We start from the raw sequence: 12,202 nt of genomic DNA, 5'->3' as shown, positions 1-12,202 counted from the left end.
GTGCCAGGGCAAGTGAGACTGCAGAGAGAATTCAAAGCCAGAGGAACACTGTGGAGAGGAGAAGGGATAAGAACAAAAGGAAAAGAGTTGATGCTTAGCACATAGAAACAGTCATTTGCCTCTGGGCTTGGGAAATCGAAGGAATAACCTTAGACCAACAGCAGAGGATGCCTGGAAAACACAGCCCATCGCTCCCAGGGATCCCAGCACACCTCACAAACCTCCCCTCTGCCCTCTGCCATGGCAGGAACCAACAGCAGCACAGCCTGGCCCTTTCTGGGAGCCACCTGAAAGGGTCAGCTGAGGTTCTGGGCCATATGGCTGCATTCAGATGTGCTGGGAAACTCCTGGAAATGTAAAGAAAAGGCCATGTTATCTGTGAGAGACACAACCAAATCTGCCAGAGTTTGATGAGCAAATCCACACATAAAACTTGAGGACCAAATAGACTTGACTGTTGTGTCAACATCTGCAACTCCCACAAGTGTCCTTCCTTTTAGTCTGTATCTCAGACTGTGATTTTAGGTGTTTAAAACTGAATACATGAAATAATGATTCCAGGAGTCATTTCTTGGACATAGGGGCTGAAGTGTCCCTCTGCTTTAAATGGCAGGAGCTGGAGGCACAGAGTGCTGTTAGAACCTCGTGACAGAAGAATAAACATGAACAAAATTACCCCAGTCTGCCAATTCAACAATTCAAAACCAGCCATTGCAATGATGTAGTGAAGACGGGGACAACGAGCCACAGAAACAGGAAGGAATAAAGACATTGGACAATAGGTTGGGACAGGGACAGAGTCCTGTTTGCTGTAATAATCTTGTTCTTGCACTCTCAGACAGCACTTTATCGTTTTGGCTTTGTTTCTTCCAACTGGAATGTTCAGACAAACCTCATCAACCTTTCAAATGCTATGAAGGAATTTCCTATAAATATAATGTTTTTTTCATGGAGGATATATTGGACTTCTTCCTTTTTACCATGTTGTCTGAGAAAGGTACAAGCTCCAACAGTTGTAAAATTAAACTTTTCAGAACAAGACCTGGTTTACAAAGGGTTTCCATTCCCAAGCTCATAGCGTGCCACAGAAGGATGCCTGGAGCCCTGGGGGATTTCTTTTGCCAGAGGATCTGTGCACTCTGATCGTGGTGCACCCCAAACCACCTTCCTGCCAGGAAAGGTTGTGCAGCATCACCTGGGAATGCTGCAAAAGTCTGGACAAGCCCTTGATGATGCAGCTGCCAGAGGAGAGCATGGAGGTCTCTTCCCACAGAGCAATAGCAAGGGTACAGCCCTGATGTGCTAAGGAGAGAAACAAGTTTCTGTTCCCAGCAGCTCCTGCTTCCAAAGCAGAGTTACACCTTGACTGCAAAAATTTTATTTTAAAATCATTCTAACCTCTTGTAATTCTTAAGCATCTCTAAAACCAGGGTAAATTAGCCAACATTCCTTCCTATTGTTACCAGTGCAACCTCTTACTCCATCAGCACAGTCTGGCTCTTTCTCAGCTGCAGGACTGAGCAATATGAGGACACGAGGACAGTTTTAAAAGCAAAGAACACACTTTGTGCCAGGGAATGGTGCTGCACTGAGAGCTCAGACAGGGAAAATGTGGGCAGCCTTCAGACAGGTGAAGAATCTGACTCCTCAAGCTCCAATCTGACACTTCTCACAGGCATTCATTTCACTTCTTTTTGTTGTTGTTTAAAGATCCCTTCAGGGCAACACTTCTGCAAAAATGCCACCATTCTCCCACCTTTCCATGCTCATCCCAGGGGACCGGTGATCAAAGCCAGGAGAGCAAACCAGGGGCTCTGATGGGATGTGGAACATGGGCAATGGAGCCGTGAGCCCTCGGATTTCCCTGACAGGTCTGGGCACTGGGCACGTCACACAGGGGTTCTGCCCCGGTGTTATTCTCTCAGCACCTGAGTGGCAGCTTTAAAATCAAATTAGATGAGTGCAGCCCTTGGCTGAGCCCCAAAGTCAGACGACTTGAAACAACAAAGATGCCTGGGTGGCCATTCCCTAAGAAACGTCATCCTTGCGCTGCTCCGCTTTTCCTCCTAACGAAACCCGATGGGACTTATTGACTGCTGGTGCTCCTGCAACTGCAAGTTATTGATTCTGGGAAATATGGCATGTGTCTCAGAGAGGTCAGAATGTGACTCTGTGTCCAAATGAGACACAAAGGTCTTCAGAGACACTCAGAGACCCTGAACGGGGCAGAGGGAGCAGCAGGAGACCGAAGGTGGGGAGCTGACTCCAGCAGGGATCGGTAGGATTTGAATACCACCACCCCAAGAGGAGGTGAAGGTGCTGATCCAGGTTCCTTGTGACCAGAAACCACCACACTGTAAATGGTGCCCAGGCTGTTGCTCCACCTGCTTCCCTCTGTGCTAATACACATTTTTAAGGGATGCTCTTAAAAGAACCAAAAGTTGCAATGAATTTCCTCCTCCTCCTCCCATAGTGGAAGGCAAGTGCTGGAAAGGGAATCTGGGAGGAAAATGCTCTTATGCTATACAGGCAATGGATATTTTGTGCACAAGCAAGATGCCTTCACATTCCCAAAGGAATTCAGCTAAAAATCATCACTGCCAAAAACCGGAGAGAATTCAGATGCTTGGAACAAACTTATATTGCTAAAAGTGGGGAATTGGTAGAGAAAGATGTTCAAGCTATCAGAAGTTGTTATCAGAAGTGTCCTTTGTTTCTGAAAGCACAGAAGTGTAGGTATTCAACCAAAATCAATTTCTCAAAAAGGCTCCCCTTCCGTGACCAAAAACCTTTGGTGAGGGCTGGAAAGAAATTGAGGTTTATGTCTGTATCATGTGGACATTTAGATTCACAAAGCAAAGCAATGGCATTTTTCAGCTGTGAGCCCTCTGTGGCAGGTAACAAATAACCAAGATTTGACAGAGGGAGAAAAGCTTTCCCACAAATCTCCTGTTTTCCCAGTCCCAAAGGGCTGCAATCTGCCTCTGACCCCTCTTCCACGCTGCAGCTCAGCCCATGATCTGCAGGGTTTGTGTTTTCAGACGGGAGGCCAGCGTTTTCCTGCTGACCTCCAGCCATCAGTAGCTCTCAGCTGCTCCTTCTGGGGCGTCATTGCTGTATCCAGCACTCCTGAGGCTGCCAGGACATTCTGGGAATGAACCTCTGCTTTTGGAGAAGGCAGCACAGGGGACTACAAGGAATAGTATGACTGACATTTGTTTTTATGTTTACTGCTACTACTGCTGTTAACGTGTAGGGATTTTTTTTCCTAAAGAGAAGAGTTCATGAATTATGCTCAGCTTAAAAAGAAAGCTATAAAAAAATACCAGTGAAAGACATCAGGAAGAAAAAACTCAATACCACTCCTGTTCTCTTTCTCTCTCTTTTTTCTTCGTTTTTTTTAAGTTATGCATCCAATTTCAGGCAAATGCAGCGGTGCCTGGGTGTGGTGCCTCCTGAAGAAGCAGCTGCTGTGAGCATTCCCACAGCAGGAAGACCTTGGTCTGGTTCCTGGCTGCAGGTGGCTCTGACACATGGGAGCCTTCACTAATCCTCAGTGAGACAAGTGAATGGTGCCTGTCCCGTTAGAAGTGACTAAGGGAACACATCTTGCACTTCACCTAAAATCAACACCAGAAGAAAGGTAGGTTTAGATGGGATATTGGGAGAAATTCTTGTCTTGGTGCTGAGGCCCTGGCTCAGAGCAGCTGTGGCTGCCCCTGCATCCCTGGAAGTGTCCAAGGCCAGGTTCAATGGCCAGTGGAAGGTGTTCCCACACAGGGCAGGAGGTGGAACATTTGGTTTAGGTCTTTAAGGTCCCTTCTAACCTAAACATTTCTGGGATTCTGTGATCAAGAATGTGAGGATGCCAACACAGCCTGGAACGTGGACAAAATCCCTGTTTGGAGTTCCTGCAGTCAAGGTGGGTGGGTGGCAGTTCAGCACAAAGAGAAGCAGATATTCAAGTTGTGCACCAACCTACAAACTTCTAGGAACTTAATTAAGCTACATGCAGACTTTGGGGATTGAGCAGTGACACTGCTCTAAGTCAGCTTCCACAGTGGGGATTTTCCCCCTGACCAAAGGGATTCTTTGTTCAATGTATGGGGAAACACAAGCAAAAAGATGGTGTGAAAAGCTAGCAGCGTTTACAGTTGTGTTGGAAAGCCTTGTTCACATTGGAACACCTTCCCCAGGTACCTGAACAACAGAATGGGGATTTTAAAAACCAGGGAAACCTGCACAGGGTGCTCAGTAAACATGAAAGGAGCACACACACCTTAAAGCTCATCTCCTCTATGGAATTTTTACTTGGAGTCCAGCTGACACCAGAGGGAAGGGTGAAAAAGCTTACAGCTCTGTGAGAGATAATGACACAACTGACAGCAGAGGACCCTGCTGGGTCACCAGAGAAAGGGGAAAAAATGCAACCCTTTGTGATTACAGTCAAACACAAATAAATATGTTGGGAAAGAATACTTTCTATTTCCTGCAAGCAGTAAAGTTTGGGGGGAAATGGCCTATGACAAATATTTTTCTCTGCTGGAGGCAGCAGCAGGGCTCTGACAGGCACGTTGGAAAACAGACCATACGTTTGTGCATATTCAACAGCCCCACTGGGACACATCATTTCTCAGGCTGCCGTCGGGGTTGTGTTTGGCACTTGAACTGTTTCGGGCGCTTTGATAGCCCAGGATCTGTGCAGAGGATGTTTTGTTCTGAGGGAAAAGAGCACAAGCACATGACCAGAAGCTCTGATCAGCTATTGAAAGACCCAGACCAGCAGAGCTCAACAACACAACCCTTTGTAATGGAAATGCCATACCTAGGCATGAAATTAGGAAAGCAATGTGTACGAGCAGGTTCCAAGAAGATTGAAGTCATCCCCACTATTCCTGCCCCAGCAGAAAAGGATGCAAAGTTAAGACACCTCTGAGTAGTGAAGTGTCAGCCCAATTTAGCTGCCCAAGCAATCAATGACAGATCTTTATGAGTGTTCAGGAGCCCTAACACACAGATCTTCCCCGGGAAACTGAAAGGAGCTAATTAATAGCCCAGATAAACAGAATGAAATGCAAAGCCAGACATAGATCTTTACAGCCTGGTGCTGACTATGCTGAATTCTCTCCTTGCACTCCCAGCTGACCCCAGTGAGGCATCGAGATTAATGCTTGCACAAAAAGCTTTTGCTTTCTGCATTTTGTAAAGCACTTGCAGACTGTCTACTCGAGTGTTTCACCTGGCTGCAATTAGACCCAGTTTAGTCTTGACTTACAGACTTAGCTGGGTGTAGTTTTGCTCTCCCCATCCTGCTTTGAGCATGCTGAAGTGACACCTCTGTGTCTTTACTGCTCTGGCTGCCAGGATGTGAATTCCTTATTCCCTGAGACTCTTTAACTCCAAATTGCTCAGCTCCAGTCGTGCCACCTGCCCTGTTTGCAGTGCAGTTTGGGACCCTCAAGTGCCTTGAGATGGCAGAGGAAGAAGTTAAACACTGAGGGTTAAGAGTCTGCCTTGCACAGGCAGCTCCTGCAGCAAGGAAAGCCATGAGCAGGTTTTCCAGGATCATGATTTTGGACTAAGGTGCCTAATTGTTTTGTACATTTCACTTTAGACTCTGCTTGGATGCAGCCTTAGATGTCCCTTGTTTTTCCAGTGGAGAGCAGTGATACTTCCATGGAGCTTCCCAGTGTCACTGCTAAATTGGTGATCCCTCTTCAAGAGCCAGAGTGGAAGGTACAGCATAAAAAAATCTTTATTTTTTTATGATCATTAAAACCTTCCAGTGGACAACATGAGATCCAGCCAACATTCCCCTTTCTGCCAGTTTCCACTTCCTCACACAACACTAACCCTCTTGACTGAGGAGGAAACGGAGCAGGTTCTGCTTGGCCTGATTTGGAAGGGAGACACAAACCCCACTGGCCAGGATCTGGAGTTATCCAGCTGCACCTCAGTCTTTCCTGTCCCACCATTCTAGTGACCCAGAAGCCCTGGAAATAAGTAACATTTGTAATTGTTGGGTTATTCCTCTACACGAATGTAATCTTTCTATCAGTGCTGTGCATCAGGATATGCAGAGAAAGCAGGAATTTCTTGGGATTGGAGACAAATGGGCAGAACGTTTTTTGCAGGCCCATACAAAACTGTTGGGTTGTCCCAAGCCAGTGTCCCAGAAGGACATCAGAGTCAGCACTTTCACTGCTGAAATTACCCACAGCCAAGATAAATACATTAAATATTAGTGGGAATATTGAGAAATAACAAAAACTAGTGCAGAAACCACGGTGGAATGTGCTCGCAGGGACATGCACGGGCACAGCCTGTCCAAAGGACTCGTGGTCATCCACGATCCTGGCTCACAACCTACAGCCATTCCCAGAAACCTTCCACCAGCCTGAATTCCTTCTGCACAAAGGGATCCTCATGACCTGTTTTAAAGCTCTAACAGCTTCATTTTGGCTTGAGCTCAGCCTCTTTCCTGGACTAACAGGTGTCTGGGGAGCTGTGATCACACAATCAATCGTGTGACATCCCCCTGTGCTCTGTGCCCACAAACCTCAGGGTCCATCCCAGAGCCTTGGGCCTGAGAGATGAGCAGGGGGTGGGAAGAGCCAGCTGGAACCTCTGGAATGCTCATGGGATAGAGGAAGGGGGAAGCACAAGCACTGCCCCCTTCTGCAGAAGCTGCACACCAAGATCCCAAATCACTTCTTACTCCAGCAGTCAGGAACTCCCTGCAGTCAGAGCTTTGGGATTTAACTGCTGCTGGAAAAGGAGGAAACTCCTATTTGTATGCACAGATTGGGAGTTTTCTTTCTCCACTATGGTGGAAGTTTCATCCAACAGGCTCCTTGCTGTGTGTCCAGTGGCCTGGTCACCACGGGTGAGCACAAACCCAGAGGACTGACGTGGGAGAGCAGCCTGGGCTGGAGATGTGCTCACATGGCTTCATTTAGATCTTTCCTGGTGGAGAACTGAGAACCAAAGATGTTCCCACCAAACCTACTCATCCAATTACTGGAGCACTTTGAAAATGTGATACGGATCAGAGGAACAACCTGCGCTTTTCCCAGGACACAGCAGGAGTGTGCAGACGCTGCACTTTTGGGAAGCATCGAGATCCAGACACAGGAGCTTTGTGGCTTTTCTTCATTGGTTCTGACTTGCTCTGACTCCTCACCTGCTCACCATTAGCACCCCGTGGTGCAGTTGTGTTTGACATCCCCAGAACAGCCCCTGATTTATACGGACTCACACAATCCCTCCTCCTCTGCGCGGCCTTGGGAGCAGCAGGGCAGACATCCTGAAATGGAACTCCTTTGAATAGTCACTGCCAAAGGAGCAGGCACCTTCAAAGAGCGTTATCTTTGTGAATCAAACTTCACCCTTTCCAAATGATCTCTTTTTTTTTTTTTTTTAATGAAACGGAGCTTTTGGGGTTTGGCAGAAGCGGACAAAAACTCCAGTGGGCAGACTTAAAAAAACCAGGTGAAAGCATGACTGAGATTCACAGTCACAGAATAAAGGAGAGAAAGGATCCAGGGAGAAATCCAACGTGCTACATTCATCAGTCACTCATTCAATTATAAGGATTTGAGCAACTCTCCGGTGAAGGGAATTTGAGCTCCCCATTTTGTACCTCTGATGCTTTTCCACATGGCACTGCAGGAGATGAGCCGTGCTCCTTTCTACACCCATTCCCCACAGAAGAATCTGCAAACCATCACCACTCATGTACCCTAATTTAGGATCCGTGTCCTAACATTCTCTGCCTCCAAAGCATGGCCACCACTTATTTATTCCCTGCTTGCTTTAGGAATGTGGTTTTCCTTCGGTCCGATGGGAACACCACGATTATGTGCTGCACGTGCCAGAGAGGCAGGGCTGCCTGGGGAAGGAGAAGGGAGGCTTCAGCTCACAAATGATAGTACCTATTTTTGGCTCCCGGAGCCAGGCTGTGCTTCTCCCACTCTGTTTTGATGCTCCAACACGTTTCACTGGAGATGTCACCAATCCCAGGCAGTCACGACAATCTGGGGTGCTGGGATTCAGCCTCGTGGGAGAGGAAAGACAAGCAGCAATTTTTCTGAAGTCTGTGGCAAGAACAAACAGATTTGTGGTGACTGTTATTTGAATATTAATATTTAGATGAGGCTACTTTTGGGTCTGAACATACCATTAGAACACAGGAGAGCTGTACCTGGTGCTCCCTTCCACCTGCCTGCAGTGGGATGTCCCCTCTTCCTAAACTTCCACCCTTGTGCAGCCATGGTGAGCTTTTCAGATCTGGTTAAACATCTTGCACAACCAAATGCCCTCTTGCTCCCCACTGCCTGGGACACATAAACCACAAAATACAGTCTCCTGGAGTGAATTCATGTCCCAGGTATGTTCTACATAACTGGATTTTCCCAGAGTGCTGCTACAGTTCCACTGTTGTTAAGTAACAACTTATTTACAGCACGAGTCAAGGTCTCTGCTCCCATCACCTGCTGCAGGTACCCCCAGGAGGCTGAGAGAGCCTCCCCTCTTCCATGGCTTTGCTTCAGGGCAGCCCTGGGAAGGAGGAAGCCCAAAACCTCTCCTGAACCCCAACACTTGACCTGGGCACCTCAGCCCGTGCTGAAGGGGCTCCCCAGGAGCAGCAGCCTGTTCCTGCCTGGCCCCATCCCCTCAGCCCTGCAGCACTGCCTGGGGAGGGCAGACACAGCTGGGGCTGCCCCTGCATCCCTGGAGTGCCCCAGGCCAGGCTGGATGTGTTTTGGAGCACCCTGGGGCAGTGGAAGGGCTCCCTGCCCATGGCGGGGGGTGGCACTGGGTGAGCTTTAATGTCCCTTCCAACCCAAACCATCCTGGGATCCCAAATCCAACAGGATCCAAGAGAAGACAAGGCAGAGGGTGAGGAGCTCAGGCGTCTCTGATACCAGACCAGTGCTCTGGGAGAGTGGGGAACCAAAAGCCAACCCTGTGGGCCTGCTGCTCACCCACCACGGGATCAGCTTTCCTTTCTTCAGCTGCTTTTCTTCATCCTGTTCTGCTGCACCCTGTGCTATGGAGTGATAGAAACACGTAACAGCTTCTCCAAACACAGTTATCTTTAGAAATGGAACAGTGAAAGAAAATGACACCATGTAGACACTGTAAAAAGAAAGCCTTCACTGCATTAAAAAAAAAATAAAGTTACATTCTTGATCAAGGAACAAACTGGTCTGAAGAGTCACAATCACATTTTACAGCCATGTAACTTCTTTTTATCTTTTTCTCTCCCAACATCTGAAGAAGATGAACATCTGATTCCTTTATGTGGGAATTGCTTAAACCAGCACTGGGAGAAAATATGCAGTTGAATATTGAGCTGAAAGGATGGATGCAAGTTCAGCCCTGAGTTAATGGTCCTGGATTTTGGACGGGGGCTGGCAGAGCTCAGCCCCTCTCAGGACCAGCCCCATCCTGGTTCCTGGCAGCCCTACAGCCTGAGGCTCCTGCAGCTCCAGTCTTTTCAACAAAGGTTGGCTGAAGGAGCACAGCACATTTTATTTAATCATGGTTGAAGTCCTGGTATCCACAGGAAAAAAATCCTGGGAGAAGAGTGCATTTTCATGATCAGTGCCTACAGAGTGGTAAAAAATATCTGCACTTCTTTCCACTCCAGCCTGTGCCTTTGAAGTCATGGTAACAGCTTTTGGATCCCAATCCTCTGATGAGACTCCTTGATTTATTAGGTAAAACATCTGGAAAAAATGAGGACTTGTGGCAGTGTAAATCCTCCAGAAGGAGCGGAGAGAGGTTTCATCCGAGCAGCCCTTGTGTCAGAACGTGGGAAACCTGAGCCCTGGCCACTGGCTCGGGGGTGTGTGAGGCTGTGAAGCTCCAGCCAGGCCCGTTCCCGTTCCAGCCGGTGGCCAGAAAGGCGCTGTGGGCAGGGAACGTCCGGCAGCGCGGGGAGCTGGGGCCACGCCAGGCCCTGCAATGGTTTGGCAGCAGCAGAGCTGCCCTCGACAGCAGCAGGGAACTGCTGTAAATCCCAGAGCTCTGGGATGTGAATACCTGCAAATACCTGCCTGTCACCCACACAGGAGCTGGCACCGGCCAAAGCCACCCAGGGTGGCCCTGCTGCGACTTCTCCATCCAAGTACAACAGGAATGCTGGAGAAGAAAACGGTTTGGAAGGAATGGAGCCCGTGCAAGTAACAAGGCGAGAGCGTTTTGTGAGGCAGATTCCTTCTTTCATTTGGAATCAGCCCTGAGGTAAGAGAACAAAATAGAGGAGAGAGGAGCAGGAGCAGCTTGGGCTCCTCGGTGCAGTGTGTGCCATGGGCAAACACGTGTGGGAGCGAGAGCACACGCGTGTGTGCGTCCAGCCAGGGCGCTTGGTGCGTGGGGGCAAAGGTACAAATCACCCAGCTACTCCACTCAGAATTATTTACTCTCTGCCTTCTCCACGCAGCAACCCAGGCTCCAAATTTCAGCTCCGACGCTCTGGGAAAAATCCCCCGAGCAGAATCCTCTGCCAGCTATTTTCCCATCTAAATCCCCCTTCCAGCAATTTGAATAGCACAGTTCAAACACCAGCCCCGGTGCCAGTGGTGCTTCTTGGAGGGGGCATAGGACCAGCGGAGGAGGGGGAGTTTGGGGAGTATTTTTTTAATCAGATAAATTATTGCTGGGAAACCAGCCACTTCTCTCCATTCAATTTATACTCTGTGGGGAATCCATCTAATACCCCTGCTCAGAGTATGAGGCAAGACCAGCGAGATGCTGTATCAAACCAGGGAGGGAGGCAAAAGATGGGATGGAGTGCAGGGAACGAACGAACAACGTGAGGAAAGGGCTCTGGAAAAGCCTGTGGAGAAGAGGGAAAGCCAAGGGATGTGTCTGCAGCTTCTCAGACATGAGAGGAGGGGAGAAAATGGGTTTCTCTGCTGGCAAACTGGAGTGAGCTGGAGTGTGGGCAGAGTGGGATGGGATGGGATGGGATGGGATGGGATGGGATGGGATGGGATGGGATGGGATGGGATGGGATGGGATGGCTCAGAACCACAAGAAGCTTTTCACCTGCAGAGAGGTGGCATAGCTCCAGGCAGGACAGAGGATCTGATCAGGCTCTGCTTCAGTTTGCCAAGGGAGTTTGGTGATTTCCCCCTGTTTCCCAGTGGAACTGGGAAGCTGCCAGTTCACCTCACCACTGTATTTGGAAGTGAGAACACTTGGCTGGCTGGGGAGAGAAGCCAAGGCCTGGGAAGAGCTGGCCTGCAGCAGCCGGGGTCCCAGCGTGTCTGGGAACGTTGCCCTGTTGTCCTGGCATTGCTCTCATCCCTGTTTGTGCTCCCTGCTCACCTCGGGCTCTGCTGCAGCTGCAGCTCCAGGGCTGTGTCCCGAGGAGCTCCTCAGCCAAGGGGAGCTGGGCACTGCCAGCAGGACATGGACAGGGAGCGATTGCCCCGAGCCCACCGGGCGAGCCGGGGACCGAAGAGCCCAGAACCCTCTGCCCCGTGCAGGACTGGGCCCTTTCATGTGCTAACACCAATTTAGTCCAGAGGCTTCCCACTCCAGCACTTCCCAGTGACTGTAAATGCACACGGAGTTTTTAAAGAGTTCCAGGGTAATGGCACCTGAATGGGTGTCGAGGTGCACTTTGCTGGCCTTTCATTCTTCTTTATAACAAAGAATTCAAAGCTTTAGTGGGAGAGTTGGCAGTAAGCTCAGGAGATGGGGAGACTTCTGAGGATGATTTCCCAGATTCTGGGAGTGACTACAGTACAAATAATGTTGGAAAAGAAAGGAATTGACTCAGCAGGAGGCAAAAGGGAACAAGTGGAAGAGTAACTCTGCTCTGGAAAGCCATGAAGAGAATATGACACAAAGCAGAAAAAAGAAATAAGGCCCCCCCCCAAAAAAAAAAAGAAATCCAACATGTATTTCAGAGGAATTCCTTCTGACATCCTGACTGTCCAAAAACTGCTGAGTACCACTTTCAGGGAACTGGGGAGATCCCTGAAAAGGAAAGTCCAGGGAAATTTGGCCCAAAAAAACAAAGAGATGCTTTTTCTCAGAGCTCATTCCCATCCTCCCCAACAGCCTCTCTCCCATCCCCCTGTTTGTTTCCCAACCTGAGCAGTGTGGAAGTGTCACTCCTGGTATTACACTCTCCTTTCCCAGGCAAAATGTGTTACACCTCCTTTCCCAGGACAGGAGCAGA

The sequence above is a fragment of the Parus major genome, chromosome 10, assembly GCF_001522545.3.
Source record: "Parus major isolate Abel chromosome 10, Parus_major1.1, whole genome shotgun sequence".
NCBI classification, from domain to species: Eukaryota; Metazoa; Chordata; class Aves; order Passeriformes; family Paridae; genus Parus; species Parus major.
The sequence above is the reverse complement of the archived record's forward strand: the minus strand, read 5'-3'. Positions refer to the sequence as shown.